This window comes from Scyliorhinus torazame, chromosome 15, assembly GCF_047496885.1.
Source record: "Scyliorhinus torazame isolate Kashiwa2021f chromosome 15, sScyTor2.1, whole genome shotgun sequence".
Classification (NCBI taxonomy): domain Eukaryota; kingdom Metazoa; phylum Chordata; class Chondrichthyes; order Carcharhiniformes; family Scyliorhinidae; genus Scyliorhinus; species Scyliorhinus torazame.
Genome location: NC_092721.1, coordinates 123,729,913 through 123,750,705, shown reverse-complemented (window position 1 = coordinate 123,750,705; position 20,793 = coordinate 123,729,913).

The following is a 20,793-nucleotide window of genomic DNA, read 5'->3' as shown; positions in this document are numbered from 1 at the left end:
AACCTTCACGTCTCATCTTTACATAAGCCTCCTTCTTCCTCTTGACAAGTGATTCAACTACTTTAGTAAACCACGGTTCCCTCGCTCGACCACATCCTCCCTGCCTGACAGGTACATACTTATCAAGGACACGCAGTAGCTGTTCCTTGAACAAGCTCCATATTTCAATTGTGCCCATCCCCTGCAGTTTCCTTCCCCATCCTATTCATCCTACATCTTGCCTAATCCCATCATAATTGCCTTTCCCCCAGCTATAACTCTTGCTCTGCGGTATATACCTATCCCTTTCCACCGCTAAAGTAAACGTAACTGAATTGTGGTCACTATCACCAAAGTGCTCACCTACCTCCAAATCTAACACCTGGCCCGGTTCATTACCCAGTACCAAATCCAATGTGGCCTTGCCTCTTGTTGGCCTATCTACATACTGTGTCAGGAAATCCTCCTGCACACATTGGACAAAAACTGACCCATCTAAAGTACTCGAACTATAGCGTTTCCAGTCAATATTTGGAAAGTTAAAGTCCCCCATAACAACTACCCTGTTACTTTCGCTCCTATCCAGAATCATCTTTGCAATCCTTTCCTCTACACCTCTGGAACTTTTCAGAGGCCTATAGAAAACTCCCAACAGGGTGACCTCTCCTTTCCAGTTTCTAACCTCAGCCCATACTACCTCAGTAGATGAGTCCTCATCAAATGTCCTTTCTGCCACCGTAATACTGTCTTTGACTAACAATGCCACACCTCCTCCTCTTTTACCACCTTCCCTGAGCTGACTGAAACATCTAAACTCCGGAACCTGCAACATCCATTCCTGTCCCTGCTCTATCCATGTCTCCGAAATGGCCACAACATCGAAGTCCCAGGTACCAACCCATGCCGCAAGTTCACCCACCTTATTCCGGATGCTCCTGCCGTTGAAGTAGACACACTTTAAACCAACTTCCTGCCTGGCGGTACACTCCTGCGACCTTGAAACCTTATTCATGACCTCACTATCTCAACCTTCTGTACACTGGAGCTACAATTCAGGTTCCCATCCCCCTGCTGAATTAGTTTAAACCCTCCTGAAGAACATTAGCAAATTTCCCCCCCAGGATATTGGTACCCCTCTGGTCCAGGTGTAGACCATCCCGTTTGTAGAGGTCCTACTTACCCCAGAATGAGCCCCAAATTATCCAGGTATCTGAATCCCTCCCTCCTGCACCATCCCTGTAGCCACGTGTTCAACTGTTCACTCTCCCTATTCCTCCTCTCGCTAGCACGGGGCATGGGTAACAACCCACAGATAATAACTCTGTTTGTTCTAGCTCTAAGATTCCACCCTAGCTCCCTGAATACCTGCCTTACATCCCCATCCATTTTCCTACCTATGTCGTTTGTGCCTATGTGGACCACGACTTGGGGCTGCTCCACGTCGCCCTTAAGGATCCCAAAAACACGATCCGAGACATCACGGACCCTGGCACATAGGAGGCAACACACCAACAGGTTTTCCCACAGAATCTCCTATCTGTCCCCCTAACTATGGAGTCCCCAATGACTAATGCTCTACTCCTCTCCCCCCTTCCCTTCTGAGCAACAGGGACTGACACTGTGCCAGAGACCTGTACCTCATGGCTTACCCCTGGTAAGTTGTCCCCCCACCAGTATCCAAAGCAGTATAATTGTTACTAAGGGGAACGACCACAGGGGATCCCTGTACTGACTGCTTCCTCTCAGCCCCTCTCACCGTCACCCATCTATCTTCATTCTTCGGAGTAACTACATCCCTGAAGCTTCTATCTATGACCACCTCTGCCTCCCGAATGATCCGAAGTTCATCCAGCTCCAGCTCCAGTTTCCTAACGCGGTTTTTGAGGAGCTGGAGATGGGTGCACTTCCCACAGATGAAATCAGCAGGGACACTGACGGCGTCCCTCACCTCAAACATTCTGCAGGAGGAACATTGCACTGCCTTCCCTGCCATCCCCTCTAGATAACTTTCAGATAAAACAAGAAAAAGGAAGAAAGAAAGAGCTCACCTGATATTCACTCAATCCCTCAGGTTGGAGGAGGTGGCTCCTCTCCCGCGCTTTTAAATCTCTGGCTCCTCTCCCGCTTTTAAACCTCCGGCTCCTCTCCCGCGCTTTTAAATCTCCGGCTCCTCTCCCGCGCTTTTAACTCTCATGCTCTTCTCCCGCTTTTAAATCTCCGGCTCCTTCCAGCTGTTAAACCTCCGGCTCCTCTCCCGCTTTTAAATCTCCCGCTCCTCCCCCCATTTTTAAATCTCTGGCTTTTCTCCCGCTTTTAACTCTCTGGCTCCTCTCCCGTAAGTGAGGGCTTAAGTGCGTCGGTGCTGACTCGATGGTGCCGAATGGCCTCCTTCTGCACTGTATGTTCTATGTTAAGGAGCTCTAGCTAAACTGGACTCAATGGGAATCAGGGGAAATTCTCCGCTGGTTGGAGTCATACCTGGCACAAAGGAAGATGGTTATGGTGGTTAGAGGTCAATTGCCTCAACTCCAGGACATCACTGTACGAGTTCCTCAGTAGTGTCCTAGGCGTAACTATCTTCAGCTGCTTCATCAATGACCTCCCTTCCATCATAAGGTCAGAAGTGGGGATATTAGCGGATGACTGCACAATGTTCAGCACATTCATGACACCTCAGGTAATGAAACAGTCCATGTCCAAATGCAGCAAAACCTGGCAAATATCTAGGCTTGGGCTGACAAGTGGCAAGTTACAATCACGCCACACAAGTGCCAGGCAATGATCATCTCCAACAAGAGAGAATCTAACTATCGCCCCTTGACATTCAATGGCATTACCATCGCTGAATCTCCCACAATCAACATCCTGTGGGGGTACCATTGATCAGAAACTGAACTGGATTAGCCATATTAATACTGTGGCTACCAGGGCAGGTCAAAGGTTTGGAATTCTATGGCGAGTAACTCATCTCCTGACCCCAAAGCCTGTCCACCATCCTTAAGGCACAAGTCAGGAATACTCTCCACTTGCCTGGGTGAGTGCAGTTCCAACAACACTCAAGAAGCTTGACACCATCCAAGACAAAGCAGCCCACTTGATTGCTCCCCCTTCCACAAACATTCAAACCCTCCACCATCGACGAGCAGTGGCAGCCGTGTGCACCATCTACAAGATGCACTGCAGTAACTCACCAAGGTTCCTTAGACAGCATCTTCCAAACCCCACGACCACTACCATCCAGAAGGACAAGAGCAGCAGATACCTGGGAACCCCACCACCTGGAGGTTCCCCTCCAAAGCACTCACCGCCATGACTTGGAAATATATCACCGTTCCTTCACTGTTGTTGGGGCAACATCCTGGAACTCCCTCCCTAACAGCACAGTGGGTGTATCTACACCTCAAAGGTTTCAGCGGTTCAAGAAGACAACTCACCACCACCTTCTGAAGGGCAACTAGGGATGGGCAATAAATGCTGACCTAACCTGCAATACCCACATCCCGTAAAAATGAATTTAAAAAACAACCTTCATTCCGTCTTCAGTAGCCTGAAATGTTAATATGTTAACATTGGAGGGTTCCATTAATCAAAGAACAAAGAAAGAAATGTACAGCACAGGAACAGGCCCTTCGGCCCTCCAAGCCCGTGCCGACCATGCTGCCCGACTAAACTACAATCTTCTACACTTCCTGGGTCCGTATCGCTCTATTCCCATCCTATTCATGTATTTGTCAAGATGCCCCTTAAATGTCACTATCGTCCCTGCTTCCACCACCTCCTCCGGCAGCGAGTTCCAGGCACCCACTACCCTCTGTGTAAAAAACTTGCCTCATACATCTACTCTAAACCTTGCCCCTCACACCTTAAACCTATGCCCCCTAGTAATTGACCCCTCTACCCTGGGGAGAAGCCTCTGACTATCCACTCTGTCTATGCCTCTCATAATTTTGTAGACCTCTATCAGGTCGCCCCTCAACCTCTGTCATTCCAGTGAGAACAAACCGAGTTTTTTCAACCGCTCCTCATAGCTAATGCCCTCCATACCAGGCAACATTCTGGTAAATCTCTTCTGCACCCTCTCTAAAGCCTCCACATCCTTCTGGTAGTGTGGCGACCAGAATTGAACACTGTGCTCCAAGTGTGGCCCAACTAAGGTTCTATACAGCTGCAACATGACTTGCCAATTCTTATACTCAATACCCCGGCCAATGAAGGCAAGCATGCCGTACGCCTTCTTGACTACCTTCTCCACCTGTGTTGCCCCTTTCAGTGACCTGTGGACCTGTACACCTAGATCTCTCTGACTTTCAATACTCTTGAGGGTTCGACCGTTCATTGTATATTCCCTACCTGTATTAGACCTTCCAAAATGCATTACCTCACATTTGTCCGGATTAAACTCCATCTGCCATCTCTCCGCCCAAGTCTCCAAATGATCTAAATCCTGCTGTATCCTCTGACAGTCCTCATTGCTATCCGCAATTCCACCAACTTTTGTGTCATCTGCAAACTTACTAATCAGACCAGTTACATTTTCCTCCAAATCATTTATATATACTACGAACAGCAAAGGTCCCAGCACTGATCCCTGCGGAACACCACTTGTCACAGCCCTCCAATTAGAAAAGCTTCCTTCCATTGCTACTCTCTGCCTTCTATGACCTAGCCAGCTCTGTATCCACCTAGCCAGCTCACCCCTGATCCCGTGTGACTTCACCTTTTGTACTAGTCTACCATGAGGGACCTTGTCAAAGGCCTTACTTAAGTCCATATAGACAACATCCACTGCCCTACCTGCATCAATCATCTTTGTGACCTCTTCGAAAAACTCTATCAAGTTAGTGAGACACGACCTCCCCTTCACAAAACCATGCTGCCTCTCACTAATACATCCATTTGCTTCCAAATGGGAGTAGATCCTGTCTCTCCAGTAATTTTCCTACCACTGACATAAGGCTCACTGGCCTGTAGTTCCCTGGATTATCCTTGCTACCCTTCTTAAACAAAGGAACAACATTGGCTATTCTCCAGTTCTCCGGGACATCACCTGAAGACAGTGAGGATCCAAAGATTTCTGTCAAGGCCTCAGCAATTTCCTCTCTAGCCTCCTTCAGTATTGTGGGGTAGATCCCATAAGGCCCTGGGGACTTATCTACCTTAATATTTTTCAAGACGCCCAACACCTCGTCTTTTTGGATCTCAATGTAACCCAGGCTATCTACGGACCCTTCTCCAGACCCAACTTCTACCAATTCCTTCTCTTTGGTGAATACTGATGCAAAGTATTCATTTAGTACCTCGCCCATTTCCTCTGGCTCCACACATAGATTCCCTTGCCTATCCTCCAGTGGGCCAACCCTTTCCCTGGCTACCCTCTTGCTTTTTATGTACGTGTAAAAAACCTTGGGATTTTCCTTAACCCTATTTGCCAATGACTTTTTGTGACTCCTTCTAGCCCTCCTGACTCCTTGCTTAAGTTCCTTCCTACTTTCCTGATATTCCACACAGGCTTCGTCTGTTCCCAGCTTTTTAGCCCTGACAAATGCCTCCTTTTTCTTTTTGACGAGGCCTACAATATCTCTCGTTATCCAAGATTCCCGGAAATTGCCGTATTTATCCTTCTTCCTCACAGGAACATGCCGGTCCTGAATTCCTTTCAACTGACACTTGAAAGCCTCCCACATGTCAGAGGTTGATTTACCCTCAAACATCCGCCCCAATCTAGATTCTTCAGTTCCCGCCTAATATTGTTATAATCATAAGTTTTTAAATGTATTTCACGATATTAGTAAGAATATTCCATCTCCGCTCCAATGCATCAAAAGTCCCATGTAACCAAGTCCTCATAATTGCCACCTGAATGCCCTCACATAGTCCACCTTCATGGGTCTTGCGTATACAATATTAAGAACATCAAGATCACCAATAAACCAAGAAGAAAAATGTCTACAAAGATACTTCAAGACTTATTTTACAATTACTTAGACTGAACATGGCAAACTAAAAATCATCCTTGCGAAAACCCCTTAGTCACTCCCCTTAGAGTGAACTGGACACAGCTCAGGCTACGGGCTGCAGGTTCCTCTCCGAAAACATCCCAACTGTAGTGTTGAAGACATGTGCTCTAAATTAGCTGTGCCCTCGCCAAGCTGTTCCACCACACCTACAACACTGACATCTTATCAAGCAATGTGGAAATTGTCCAGATATATCCTGCTCACAAAATACAGGACAAACCTAATCCAGCAATAAGGGCCTGTACGATCTCTTATTTTCTAATAAGAGACGGGGTCCGGTGGCAGTTTGACATTGAGGTTATTGTAAAACTTGGTTAGGACACCTTCAAATACAAACAACAGAAACAAAAACCCAGCAGGCCAAAAGAAAGGAAACAATGGAAAGAGAACAAAGAAGAGAACAGGAAACACGTGCACCAAGAACATTAGACCTGCACGCCCCCTCAAAGTCCCCTCCCTGCCCTTTATTGCCTTACAAGTTTTGAATTGTGACTTCTGAATGGCGTTCCATACCAGCATTCACACAGGTATCTAAACTTGTGGCTGTACTTACTGTGGTAGTCACCACTGTTTGTATAATAGTTGTATTAGAGGTAATACGGCAAGGCTCCTGTACTACAGGTACGGGGGTAGATCCCTGCCTGCTGGCTCCGCCCAGTAGGCGGAGTATAAATGTGTGTGCTCACCGAGCTGCAGCCATTTCTGGTAGTAGCTGCAGGAGGCCACACATCTCTGCTTAATAAAGCCTCGATTACTCTCTACTCTCGTCTCGTCGTAATTGATTGTGCATCAATTTATTAAGCAGAGATATTACAGCGATGGAACTACGCATCAAGCCTGATCGCCTACAGCTGCACCCGCAAGCAGCCAACGCCACGTCGGCCTTCGACCACTGGCTCGTTTGTTTCGAGAGCTACCTCCGATCTGCGACCGAACAAACTTCGGACGCACAGAAGTTCCAGGTCCTTTACTCACGGGTGAGCTCCAATATTTTTCCCCTTATCCGGGATGAGCCTACTTACACGGAAGCAATGAAGCTCCTGAAAGGACATTATATTCGCCCAATCAACAAACTGTATGCCAGGCACCTCCTGTCCACGAGACAGGAACTCCCTGGTGAGTCTTCAGACGATTTCTGGCGTGCCCTGCACATCCTGGCGAGTACTGTGATTGCCAGGCAGTTTTGGCAGTCGAACCTACTGAACTTTTAATCAGGGATGCTTTTGTTACGGGCATGGGGTCAGCGTACATCCGCCAGCGCCAATTAGAAGGGGGTACGCTCGACCTTGCGGCAACCAGGCAGCTCGCAAACTCACTGACTGTTGCCTCCCGTAACGTACAGTCATACGCTCCCGACCACACGGCATCCTCATGGACATCATGGGCCTCACCAGCTTCCGCCCCCAGCCCACCCCAAGCCTGCGCCGCGCGGCAGCCAGCCAACCCCGGGGGGCTACTTCTGCGGGCAGACCAAACACCCCCGGCAGCGCTGCCCAGCGCGGAGTGTAAACTGCAAGGCCTGCGGAAAGAAAGGACATTTTTCTGTTGTGTGCCAGGCCCGGTCGATCACTGCAGCTTCTAGGCCCAGCATTCCTGCACGCCCCCATGTGTGCCCCGTGGGCGCCGCCATTTTCAGCGCAATTTTGGACGGCACCTCAGGACCCCGGTTCATCGGGAACTTCATCTGGCCGTTCATCGCCTGCCACTACTGCCGACCAGCCCAGGGCCTACCAACACCAGCCGCAGCTCGCCTCCGTCACGCTCGACCAGTCCCGGCCTCACAACCTCACAACCGCGTCAACGACGGTGAAAGTTGATGGCCACAGGACTTCCTGCCTTCTTGACTCTGGGAGCACAGAAAGCTTCATCCACACCTCTACGGTAAGGCGCTGCTCCCTCGCGGTACACCCCGTTACCCAAAGGATCTCCCTGGCCTCCGGATCCCATTCTGTGGAAATCCGGAGGTACTGCATCGCACCCTCACCGTCCAGGGCGTAGAATTCAGCAACTTCTGACTCTACGTCCTCCCCAACCTCTGCGCTGCCCTGTTACCCGACCTGGACTTCCAGTGCAACCTCCAAAGGCTAACTCTGAAATTCGGCGGACCCCTACCACCCCTCACCGTATGTGGCCTCACGATCCTTATGGTCGATCCACCATCCCTGTTAGCAAAACCTCACCCCAGATTGCAAACCCGTCGCCACCAGGAGCAGACGGTACAGTGCCCAGGACAGGACCTTCATCAGGTCGGAGGTCCAGCGACTGTTGCGGTAAGGCATCATTGAGGCCAGCAACAGCCCCTGGAGATCCCAAGTGGTAGGAGTAAAGACTGGGGAGAAGCACAGGACGGTCATTGACTACAGTCAGACCATCAATTGGTACACGCAGCTCGACGCGTACCCCCTCACAGGCATATCTGATATGGTCAATCAGATTGCACAGTACCGGGTCTTTTCTACAGTGGACCTGAAATCTGCCTACCACCAGCTCCCCAACCGCAAGGCGCACCGCCAATACACTGCTTTCGAAGCAGACGGCCGCCTCTCCACTTCCTTAGGGTTCCCTTCGGCATCACGAACGGGATCTCGGTCTTCCAACGTGAGATGGACCGAATGGTTGACCGGTACGGGCTGCGGGCCACCTTCCTGTACCTAGATAACGTCACCATCTGCGGCCACGACCAGCAGGACCACGACGCTAACCTTTTCAAATTTCTCCACACCGCCAAACTCCTGAACCTCTCGTACAATAAGGAGAAGTGCGTGTTCCGCACCAACCGCTTAGCCATCCTTGGCTATGTTGTGGAAAATGGAGTTCTAGGGCCCGGCCCCGACCTCATGCGCCCCCTCATGGAACTCCCACTCCCCCACTGCCCCAAGGCCCTGAAACGATGCCTGTGGTTTTTCTCCTATTATGCCACTGGGTCCCTAACTATGCGGACAAGGCCCGCCCACTCATTCAGTCCACAGTTTTCCCTCTGACGGCTGAGGCCCGCCAGGCCTTCAACCGTATCAGGACTGACATCGCCAAGGCCATGATGCACGCGGTCAACGAGACCCTCCCTTTTCAGGTCGAGAGCGATGCATCGGACGTCACTCTGGCTGCCACCCTCAACCAGGCAGGCAGGTCCATGGCATTCTTTTCCGGCACCCTCCATGCCTCTGAAATTCAGCACTCCTCTGTCAAAAAGGAGGCCCAGGCCATCGTAGAAGCTGTGCGGCATTGGGGGTATTACCTGGCCGGCAGGAATTCACTCTCCTCACTGACCAACGGTCGGTTGCCTGCATGTTTAATAATACACAGCAGTGCAAGATCAAAAATGATAAAATCTTAAGGTGGAGGATCGAGCTCTCCACCTACAATTACGAGATTTTGTATCGCCCCGGGAAGCTCAACGAGCCCCCCGATGCCCTATCCCGAGGTACATGTGCTAGCGCACAAGTGGACCGACTCCGGGCCGTACACGATGGCATTTGTCACCCAGGGGTTACCGGGTCTTTCACTTCATACAGGCCCGCAACCTGCCCTACTCCATTGTGGAGGTCAGGGCTGCCCCCAGAGACTGCGAGGACTGCGCGGAGTGCAAACCGCACTTTTACCGGCCAGACCGAGCGCACCTGGTAAAGGCCTCGAGCAGGACGACCAGCTACAATCCCCGGGAAACGGGCAGGTAGAGAGGGAGAATGTGACGGTCTGGAAGGCCGTCCTGCTGGCCCTGCGGTCTAAACATCACCCGGCCTCCCGCTGGCAGGAGGTCCTCCCCCACGCGCTCCACTCCATCCGATCGCTACTCTGCATTGCGACTAATGAAACCCCCCATGAACGTCTCCTTGTCTTCCCTAGGAAGTCCACCTCCGGGGTTTCGCTCCCAACATGGCTGGCAGCTCCTGGACCCGTCCTCCTCCGCAAACACGTGCGGCTCCACAAGGCGGACCCGTTGGTCGAAAGGGTACAACTGCTGCATGCGAACCCGCAGTACGCCTACGTGGCATACCCCGACGGCTGCCAGGACACAGTCTCCCTCAGGGACCTGGCACCAGCTGGATCCCCACCCACGGGCCAACACGACCCGACCCCCCCCCCCTCCTATTGCCCCGGCCACACACACCCTCCCCCCAGCGCACCTCACTACAGACCCCACCCCAGGACGATCCGTCCTCCCACTGGTTCCACCCGGGGATGAAGATGAGGACAACACGCTCACGGAGTCACAGGCGACCAAGTCGGCGCCTGCATCACTCCCGGGACCGAGGTACTCACAGCGGAGGATCAAGGCACCCAACCGGCTAAATTTGTAAATCTTCACCAGACTGTAACCTTTCAATCCTCACAAACCTGTAAATAGTTTTCCACCACCCCCGCTGGAGTATTTTTTAACAGGAGTTGAATGTTTGTATAATAGTTGTATTATAAGTAATACGGTAAGGCTCCTGTACTACAGGTACGGGGGTAGATCCTTGCCTGCTGGCTCCGCCCAGTAGACGGAGTATAAATGTGTGTGCACACCGAGCTGCTCCCATTTCTGGTAGCAGCTGTAGGAGGCCACACATCTCTGCTTAATAAAGCCTCGATTACTCTCTACTCTCGTCTCGTCGTAATTGATAGTGCATCACTTACTTTGTTACATTGTCACATTTGAAGTCTGGATTCTGAAAGGCTGATGTGTTCCCAGAGTATACTTTCCCACAGCTACAATATTTTCAAAGCTTGGTTTCAAAGCTTGTCTGCGGGGGCCATCCTGGAGGGGGGTATCCAACCGGGGGGGGGGGTGGGGGGGGCCTCCACGGTGGGTTAGCCCGCGATCGGGGCCTACCGCTTGTACACGCTTGTGTATTTCAGCATGGGTGGGAATAACTTAATTAAATGAAGACTGCAAGTTTCAAAATATCAAAAAGGGGTTTGATATGAAAGCAAGTAGTTTGATGAGACAGCTAAGATGGAGTACCAGTGGGCAGCACAAATATAAATTTACAATAGGAAGTTAAGGGAAATGACTTTGAGTTAACCATTGTATTTCAAAAGGAACAGGCTCAATTGGCATAGATCATAAATGGATAAAGCAAAGTAATTTTACTTTTACCCAAAAGGTGGTAATCATAAAATAACACAAAAGACCTGTAAATTCTGAGAAAAAGAAACGCAAAACAATAGAATTAAAGATGAAAGTTAAAGTAAGTTGATCACCGTGCTGCAATAATGTCTCCTCCACTTCCTTCAGCGCCTGCCCTTGCTCCCGCACCTCCGCTACTGCGCCGTCGTCACCGGGGAAATCGCCTCCTCCACCAACACACTCAAAACCTCCCTCATCTCCTTCCTCATTGTCTCCATGTATTTTGCAAACTGCCTTTCGAATTCCGCAGCCATCACCGTAGTTATTTCTTCAGCCGTAAGCAATGCGGCCTCCCCTGGTGCTCCAACCTCCATTTTCCTTGGTGACGGAGGAACCCGCCGTTTTGGGCTGGCTGCTCGGACCATCCAGGCCTGAGATTTGCAGGGGTGCGGGAGAATCGCCATTTTGGGTGTCTCGGGCGATTCTCCGGCCTGCGCCGCGCGGAACTCGACGGGGCCGTTCTCGCCGCTTGGGAGAATCGCGGGAGGGCGTCGGACCGGCGTCGTGGGAAAATTTGGCGACCCAGGCGATTCTCCCAACCGGCGCGGGAGCAGAGAACCGCGCCCCAAGTTCTCCAAAACTGAAGCAATTGATATGGCTAAAATCAAGTTACAAAGAGAAATGGAAATAAAGGTATTTTAAATTCAGGAAAGAGAAAATAGAATAGAATTGAGGTAGCATGAAATGCAGGAAAAGGGAAAAAGAGAGACTTTTTCAAAATAAATTGGAAATTGAGAAGTTAGCTATAGCAGAAAAGGGAAGGGAGAGAGAGAGAACATTTCAGCCTAAAATGCGGGAAGCTAAAGCAGAGACACGAGAGCAGGTTGAGGAAGGATTCATTCCAGACACGAATCCTGTGGGGAAATGCTTAAATTTATACAAGCACTTACAAATGTTGAGGAGAATGGTGTGGAAACATTCTTTATTTCTTAGGAAAAGGTTGCTAAACAGATGAAATGGCCAAAAGAAATGTGGATATTACTTCAACAAAGTAGACCAGTGGATAGAGCTAGTGAGGTGTATGCATCATTGTTGGAAGAGGTATCTGTAGATTATGATATAGTAAAGAAAGCTATACTTAGTGCCTAGAGGCATACAGGCTGAAATTTTGGAATGCCATATTGAATTTGAGAGGGTGATGCAAAATAATTCTGATTGTTGGATTGGGCGTTAAAGATAGAGAGAACATATGAAGCCCTTAGAGAGGTGATTCTGTTCGAAGAATTTAAAGATTCAATTCCTTTAGTTATTAGGATACATGTTGAGGAACAACGGGTTAATGCTTCTAGACAGGCAGCAGAGCTACCTGATCATTATGAACTTGTCCAAAGAACCAAATCTTTTTTCTGTCATCCTTCTAAACATGGAAAGGATAGGAAGTGGAAGGGAGAAAATAAAACAAATAGTCAAGGAAGAGTTGGAACATTTGGGAATGGTCAGGCAATTTCACTTCAGATCAAAGGGGCAGGTGCAGAGGGTGGAAGTGACATTCGGAGGTCTAAGTGTTTTCATTGTAACCAATTGGGATAGATGCAGTCAAATTGTTGGAATTAAATAGAAGACTAGCTGCAGTAGTATGAAAGGAAACATCGGAAAAGGTATTGGCTGCCAAAACTTTAGCAGTGGGGGGGGGTTCAGCATGGTGGCACAGTGGTTAGCATTGCTGCCTCACGGCGCCGAGGTCCCAGGTTCGATCCCGGCTCTGGGTCGCTGTCCGTGTGGAGTTTGCACATTCTCCCCATGTTTGCGTGGGTTTCGCCCCCATTGGTCGCACGTGTCGGGCGGCGTTGCAGATGGCGGCCAAGATGGCGGTTCCCGTCGGTCGCACGTGTCGGGCGGTGAGGAAGATGGCGTCCAAGATGGCGGCCTCCATGAATCGCACGTGGCGGGCCGTGTGGGCAAGGCTGGCCAAGATGGCGGCCCCCATGAGTCGCACACGCTGTGCGGGCTCGAAGATGGCTGCCCCCACGGACAACATGAAGCCGATGACACGTCCGGGGGGGGCGGAGCCGGCAGACACGCTGCCACATTGCGGGATCTGCGGGCCTGTGAGTCTGAGGGTCGGGCCTGCGATTTAGAGTTTTTGGACCTGGCCAGGCAAACTTTAGCAAAATGTCCTTTTCTCCCACAGTCGCTGCAGTTTGCGTTCTGGGCTGGGCAGCGCTCCGGGTGTGATAAGGCTGGCTGCAGAAATAACAGGGTAGCCCCCCATGGTGGGCGGTCAGCCGCGCGGCACAGGCCTGGGGTATTCTTTGGTCGGGGGTCCACGAGGGGGTCGCGTGTTCGGACTGGAACGCGTTACGGCTTTGGAACGCTACTTCCAGAGAGGAGGCTAATTTTACCGTTTCTTCCAGGTCTAGGGTACCTTTTTCGAGTAGGCGCTGTCTCACGTAGTTAGACCTGACTCCAGCCACCAGGTGTCCCGGATAGCGAGGTACATATGTTGAGTGGACGTAACGGCCTGGTAATTGCAGCTTCGTGCAAGGACTTTGAGGTCGCGTAGGTACTCTTCCAGCGATTCCCCACGATGCTGGCGGAGAGTGGTGAGGAGATGCCGCGCGTATACCTAGTTCACGGGCCTTACGTAGAGGCGCTCTAGCATCGCGAGGGTGTCTGCATAGGTGGAGGTTCCCTCGAGTTGAACAGAGATTCGATGGCTCACCCGTGCGTGGAAGAGACTCAGCTTCTGTTCGTCGGTGACGGAAGGCGAGGAGGAGGCGGCGAGGTAGGCCTTGAAAGAGCGGAGCCAGTGCGAAAAAATCTTTCGCCTCCGCGGCCTGTGGATCGAGTTCCAGTCGGTAAGGTTTGCGGGCCGATTCCATAGTTGCGTTGTAGTTGATTAAATTGATGCGACCATCAATTTACACGAAACCAGGAGTAGAAGTAAACTGTGGCTTTAATCAACTAGAACAGTGCCTGCCTGCGACTGATCTGTTAGTGGGAGGCGCCTACAGGGCGACTGCTCTTTATACCTCCCCTCAAGGGGTGGAGCCAGGGGCGGAGCCCACACAGGCCCCAACATAGGTAATACCTTACAATGGTCCATAGGTGGAGCCCACAAGGGCAACAGCGTAATACAGATATGTACATGGTGAATTGTTACAGCAATACATTCACCACACCTTGATCCCTCCAGCGGTGCCTTCTCCTCTTCCAAAATAGCCCCGTAAACCACCGACACTACCCACTTCTCCAGTCCCCGTCGTCAGCACCTCCAGCAATGGGGAGGTCGGCTCCACCAGGGAAGCGCTGTATCTCCTTCCTGGCAAAATCTCAAACCTGCATGTATCTAAATATTTCCCCCTGCTCCAGCCCATACTTCGCTCCTAGCTCCTTCAATCGTGCAAACCGACCCCCAAGAAACAAATCTTTTAGTGTCTTAATCCCCTTCTCCTCCCATCTCCGAAAATTTCCATCCCACTTCCCTGGCTCAAATCTGTGGTTCCCTGAATCGGCCTTTCCCTTGACCCTGCCCCCAATCCAAATTCTCAATGAAGCTATTATTACCGGACTCCCTGAGTATTTCCCCGGGGCCATCGGGTGCAGCGCTGTTGCTAGTGCTTTCAATCCCGACCCCCTACACAAACTCTCTTCCATTCTGACCCATTGGGAATCAACCCCTCTGACCCAGCTCCGCACCTTGTGCACATTTGCCGCCCAGTAATAATACATCAGGTTCGGAAGACCCAAACCCCCTGCCTGCCTTCCCCTCTGTAGCAGCACCTATCTAACTCTGGCTACCTTCCCTCCCCATATGAACGAGATAATCATTCCTTGAATCTCTCTAAAAAATCGCAGCAACACGTTCATTTTAACCACCTGTACCCGACCCGCCAGTGACAGAGGGAGACCATCCCACCTTGCCAGATCAGCTTTCACCCTCCGCACCAAACTATAAATGTTGTACCCACGGAGCCCCCCCCGCCCCAATCCCGAGCAACCTGCACCCAAGGTATCTAAAGTGAGTCCATGCCCTAAGGAATGGCAGCCCCCCAGCTCTACCCCAACCCCGACTGACACCACAGAATACTCACTCTTGTCTAGATTTAATTTGTATCCCGAGAAAGACCCGAAGCAGCTCCAATATTGACACACTCGGTTCTGACATGTATAACAAGTCATCTGCATACAAGGACACCCTATGCTCTATCCACCCCGCCCCCCACTATCCCTTTCCATACCCCCAAACTTCTTAACACGATGGCCAACGGCTCAATCGCGAGTGCAAAGAGCAGGGGGGACATAGGACATCCCTGCCTAGTCTCATGGTGGAGAGAAAAGTATCCTGAGCTGATGCTATTTGTGCGGGCATTCGCCCTTGGCTCCTTATACAGTAGCTTTACCCAGTCCACAAATCGCAGCCCAATCCCAAACTGCTCCAGAACTGCCATCAAGTACCCACATTCTACCCGGTCAAAAGCTTTCTCGGCGTCCAATGCCACAACCACCTGTTTCCTTCCCCTCTGCTGGTGCCATAACCACGTTCAATACCCTCCTAACGTTCAAAAAAAGCTGCCTCCCTCTCACAAACCTCATCTGATCGTCACCTATTAGCTTCGGTAGGCACGCCTCCAGCTACCTGCCAGTAGTCCTTGTTTAAAAGTGATATGGGCCTATACGACCTGCACGATCCTTATCTTTTTTAAGCAACAGGGAAATCGATGCCTGCCTCAAAGTTTGTGGTAACATCCCCCCTCTCTATCGCCTCCTCAAACATCCCCACCATCAGCGGTGCCTGCTTATCCTTGAATTTTTTATAATATTTCACCGGAAACCCATCCGGCCTGCCACCTTCCCCGACTACATCCCCCCAATCGCATCTTTTATCTCCTGCTTCACTATCGCCCCTTCTAATGTAGCCCTGTCCCCCTCCCCTAACCTCGGGTACTCCAACCCATCTAGAAATTCCTACACCTCCCAGTCTGCCCCAGGTGGCTCTGACCTGTACAACCTCATAGAATTCCTGATGGAAGGCGAGGAGGAGGCGGCGAGGTAGGCCTTGATGGAGCCACCACCAACTTCCCTGCCCTGTCCCGCACCTGGGCAATTTCCCTTGCCGCCACCTCCCTCCGAAGCTGACCCACGAACAAACACCCCACCTTCTCTCCATGCTCGTACACTGCACCTCTTGCTCGCCTCTATTGGCGCACCGCCTTCCTGGTAGATATTCGGTCAAAGCTCGCCTGTAGTTCCTTCCTCTTTTCCAATTTTGCTGGGTCCCTGTCTTCTGCATACCTCCTATCTACCTCCAGCATCTCATCTATTACCCTCTGATGTTCTAACCTCTCCTCTTTGTCCACCCTAGCCTTAAACAAGATCACCTCAGCCTTCACCACCGCCTTTAGAGTCTCCCAGACAACCGCCTTCGACACCTCACCCGTAAAGTTGAATCCTACATATTCCTCACTTTTTCAATTTTGTCAGAACCCTTGGTCCCCCAACAGTCCCACATCTAATTTCCACTCCGGTGTAGCAATGCCGAGTACTCCGACCCCTTAACCCCAGCCAGCAAAGCATTCCCCCACCACAAAAATGCCGATCCGCGAGTATACCTTATGAACCGCCGAGAAAAAAGAGTACTCCCGCTCCCTCGGGTGCAGAAACCTCCAAAGATCCACCCCTCCCATTTCCACCATTAACCCAGCCAAGCCTTTGTCCCCCCCTGACGGGACCAGGGAGCACGGCTGTGACCAGTCCAACCTTGGCTCCTGCACCAAGTTCCAGTCCCCCTCAATTTCAGTTTGTGTGTGAGCCAAGTCGGGGATGGCCCCACACACCTTCTTCGCGAATCCCACATCGTTCCAATTGGGACCAAAAATACTTACCAGCGCCACTAGCCTCCCCTCCAGCGCTCCTGTCACAATCACGTCCCTACCCCCCTGATCAGCAACCACCTTCTCGATCTGGAACCTTACTCTTTTGCTGACCATTACCGCTACCCCTCGAGCCCTTCCGTCAAATTGAAACACCTGGCAAACGCAGCCCTTTTTAAGTCTCACCTGGTCTTTCACCCTCAAGTGAGTCCCCTGCAGCATTGCTACATCGGCCTTCAAACTTTTAAGATGCGCAAGCATCCTGGACCTCCCAATCCTCCTCACGTTCCACGTGACTATCCTAACTGGGGTCTCTCACTCCCCCCCCTTCTTGTCCACCATCATCATACCACCGAGCCCTGCGCCATGAGCCTGACCTGCCCCTATCCATTATTAACATTGAACCCCCTCCCCCTCCCAGAATCCCCCCTTGCACTGCCCCTCGAAAAAACCTCACCCAGTATTGTCTCCCTCCACGCCCCCGCCACCCCCCCCTCCCTCCCCTTGTAGACCCATCGACACCAGCTAATCAGGCTCCAATGTCCGCAGTCCTCCTCTCACCTCACCTCCGTTCACTAGCCGACTTCAGTTAGCAAGCGCGCCCCCGCCCCCCCCCCCCCCCACCCCCCATCCCTCAAAGTATACTGTCCCCTCCCACCCAGTCCCAGAAGAAAAAGAAAAACAATCCAACCCATACAATTCAATAAAATAACATATGCCAATCAAACCAAACAAAAACGTAAACTCTGTGACAATGTGAAGTCAAGTAAGTTACAATACAGGTCAATGAAAAGAAAGTCATAACTTTTATACATTTTTCAGCTCCCCAATCACAGTCCACGATCTCTGTTACAGCTCCACTCCTCACTTCTGTCCCAAGTCTTCTGCCTTCACGAACGCCTCAGCCGCTTCCACCGTTCCAAAATAAAAATCTTTGGTGTTATACGTCACCCTCAGCTTCGCTTGGTATATCATACCAAATCACACCCCCTTGTTGTACAGTGTCGCCTTTACCGAGCCGAACGCCGCTCGTCTCTTCGCCAACTCTGCCATCAAGCCCTGGTATATCTGAACTCCAGCACCAGCAAGGGTGGCACATGGTGCTGTGGTTAGGACTGGTACTGAGGTTTGAATCCCGCCCCAGGGTCACAGTCCGTGTGGAGTTTGCACATTCTCCCCGTGTCCGCATGGGTTTCACCCCCACAACCCAAAGATGTGCAGGTTAGGTGGATTGGCCATGCTAAATTTCCCCTTAATTGGAAAAAAAAATAATTGTGCACTCTAAATTTTCAAAAAAAAACCTCTAGCACCAGCCCACTGCACCTCCCGCTTTTGCTTCGTCGAGCTTAACACCCTCTCCTTCATGTGGTATTTATGGAAGCACATAATTACTGATCTTGGTGACTCATTTACTTTGGGTTTTGGCCTTAACGACCTATGAGCTCGGTCCAGTTCATACCGGGAGGGGTCCTCACCCTCTCCCATCAACTCCGTCAGCATCTTAGCGAAGTACTCTGCTGGCCTCGAGCCCTCTGCCCCTTCGGGCAAGCCCACAATTCTCAGATTGTGCTGCCTCGAGCGGTTCTCCAAATTTTCGAGCCTTGCTCGGAGTCCTCTGTTGACCTCTACCACCATCCGCAGCTCATCCCCCATCGAGGTGAGCTGGTCACTGTGCTGTGACATGGCCTCCTCCACTTCCTTCATTTTTTCACCTTGTTCTCTCATCTCGGTCGATCTCTTTGTCACAGCTACCCTCACCGCCACCAATGATTTCAGTGCGATTGCCATCTCCTTCCTCAACGCCTCCATGTGCTTCGCAAACTGCTTTTCCAGCTCCACAGCCATCACCTCGGTCATCTTTTCCACCATAAGCAGTGCGGCCCCAACATGCGGTTCGGCTTCCGCCCTCTAGTCAGTGCTTTTGTTGGCCCTCTCACTCGACGGTGAATTCTCGTTTCCTGCCTTCTACACAGCTGCTCCTCGCAACCCTTTTTGCATCCTTTAATGACTTATTATTTTTCTTACTTCAATCCTTAAAAAAAATTGTTTTTCACAGGGACCAGACTTCAAACTTCTCAAAAACATTTTAAGCGGGAGCCTCCCAATGTGCTACTTCCTCTCTACATGGTGCATCCTGGATTCAGGCCTGCCGCCTCAACGGCCTCGTGTTAGGCTCCAGCTAAAAGAGATTTTGACGAGAAGAAATGGCACAATAATGACATTTTGACGGTGTAAAATCGAAATGCGAATATATCACATGTGAATTTGGAAACTCGGCTTGAGAATGGAGCTGTGTCTACAAAGGACAAAAAGAACATTTGCACTGTAAGTCTAAAAGAAACAGTATTTTCGGAGTTGAAAACTGGAAATCAGAAGTAAAAGAAACACAAGACTGGAGTATAATAATGTTCCATGTATAGATTCTGATGATGCTGCTGAAGTTATTAGGCTGGATTCTCCGCAGTTGGGATTCTCCATTGCGCCGGCAGTCGGGGATTTCCCGACAGCATGGGGCTGCTCACAATAGGAAACCCCATTGGCCGGCTGGTGAGACGGGGAATCCCAGGGGTGCACCACACCAGAGAATCCTGCCCAGTGTCTTTGTTTTGGCTAAATAATTTTAATTATACAATACGACATGTGTAATTGTGAACTAAGAAACCTGTACTTGTATGTAGTAAATTATGTTGTTAGATATTTGTGGTGCTAAGTTGGTGTCAAGTGGATGTAACACAAATTTGGAAGAGTTCTTTCTTTCAAAAGAGGCGATGTTAGGAAAACAAAGGTCGTTTTAAGGGATTTATATTTGTAATATATAGATATAGAATATAGAGATGAATTTTTATATAGAATTTGCAGTGCAGAAGGAGGCCATTCGGCCCATCGAGTCTGCACCGGCTCTTGGAAAGAGCACCCTTCCCAACCACACACCTCCACCTTATCCCCATAACCCAGTTACCCCACCCAACACTAAGGGCAATTTTGGACACTAAGGGCAATTTCGCATGGTCAATCCACCTGACCTGCACATCTTTGGACTGTGGGAGGAAACCAGAGCACCCGGAGGAAACCCACGCACACACGGGGAGAACGTGCAGACTCCGCACAGACAGTGACCCAAGCCGGGAATCGAACCTGGGACCCTAGAGCTGTGAAGCAATTGTGCTAATCACTATGCTACCGTTCTGCCCAAATGGTAATAGTAAAAAATAGAAATAAGGTATAGTTTTAGGTGAGTTTAATTTAATGCTTTAGTGCTTGGAAGTTAGATTCATGCTGGACAAAGGTGCTTGTATGTGTGATGGGTGGTTTCAATTTCAACTGTGAATCTACTGTGCTTAGAGAGGGTTACAGCGTGAAGAATAAATAGTCGTAGCAGTCATTGCTTTGCAACTGGAGGCCTTTTAAGGTAGACTTTCTGTTCTTAGTTTAGCTGAAGTTGTTTGCAGTTGGGGTACAGGACACTGGGGAGTGAACATCTCTCAACTCTGCTAGGACAAGTAGGATAAGGACAAGGGAGTTGCAAAGGTACAGTCTTCCTAAAGAACAAGATACAGTCTAGATAACCAGGGAATTGGGACAGAATGAATGTCAAGGCGACTGAAGTTAAGAGAACAGAGACCAAGATGTTATTAAGAAGAGTTCAAGGAAGAGTAAACAAAACATTGAGTTAAAGAGACAATTGTAATAACCAGATTCAAAGTGGGACAGCAGATTTCAGAGGTAACTCTAAGGTTTGATGCCATTTAACTAGAGTCTGGGAATTGAGTGTGAAAGCACTTTTGAACAGTTTGTACAGCAATCAAGACATGTTGTTAAAACAAATGAGCAGTTCTATAACTCTGTTCCTCCATGTTTTATTTAAAAAAGAATT